This window comes from Babylonia areolata, chromosome 6, assembly GCF_041734735.1.
Source record: "Babylonia areolata isolate BAREFJ2019XMU chromosome 6, ASM4173473v1, whole genome shotgun sequence".
NCBI classification, from domain to species: domain Eukaryota; kingdom Metazoa; phylum Mollusca; class Gastropoda; order Neogastropoda; family Buccinidae; genus Babylonia; species Babylonia areolata.
Genome location: NC_134881.1, coordinates 42407909 through 42408960, shown reverse-complemented (window position 1 = coordinate 42408960; position 1052 = coordinate 42407909).

Here is a 1052-nt window from a genome sequence, read left to right as displayed (position 1 = left end):
TCACCAGTACTGGTTGTCAACCATAGCCAGCAGCAGTGATTCAGCCAATCTGTGCTCACGTGTATATATCATATGGCGTGGTCTAATTTTTGTCTGTGTTGTCTGTGTGTGGCTGCAAATGAGCTTACGTTAGGTCATCGATGAAAGGACCGTTATCATTAATCAGACTGTGCAGGTTTTATCGTTATTTTTCACCAATGCAGCAATCTTTTTTTTCCGGAATAAGGTGTCGGCTTTGTTTGCTCATGCTCCAAATTGAGTCAGCCAGTCATGCTGAACTTTCGTTTAAACTGAGAACGTGTCACATTTGTAGCACACAATGACAACACCCGATTAAAACTAGATCACGCCATGTACACACGAGGAGAGAGAGAGAGAGAGAGAACACAAGATGCGAGACAATGCGCACTGAAGCAACAAAGAAAAAATTCCATGGAAGAGATGTCCAAGCACTAATCAAACATTAAAGAACGCAGAAAAAAATGTCTATCATTACAAAACGTGTAAAGTATTGTATGGAAGTTTTTGTTGTTGGTTTTTTGTTTGCTTGTTTGTTTTTCCTCGGCCTGTGAAGAAAGGCACATCTGAACAGGCTCCTTTAAAGATTATTATTTAAAAAGATTTGGGAAAAAAAGAAAGAAAGAAAATGTTCTATGAGATCCTGAATGCAACTGAGGCCACAAAAGATAAAAATAAATAAATAAATATTTTTTTTTAAAGAAAAAAAAAAGAACAAGAACACGCCATCAACACCCATTTGCTGACGACGCCATCACAGAACGACGACAAAATGTTAATCAGCAGCTGTGTGGGACTCATGCATGTTTTGGTGACCAGTGAACCATCTCCCCCTGTTCTGACGCACTAACAGTTAACACACGTTCTGACGCACTAACAGTCAACCTCAAGGCCTGACTAAGCGCGTTGGGTTACGCTGCTGGCCAGGCATCTGCTTGGCAGATGTGGTGTAGCGTATATGGATTTGTCCGAACGCAGTGACGCCTCCTTGAGCTACTGAAACTGAAACTGAAACTAACAGTCAACGATCGACA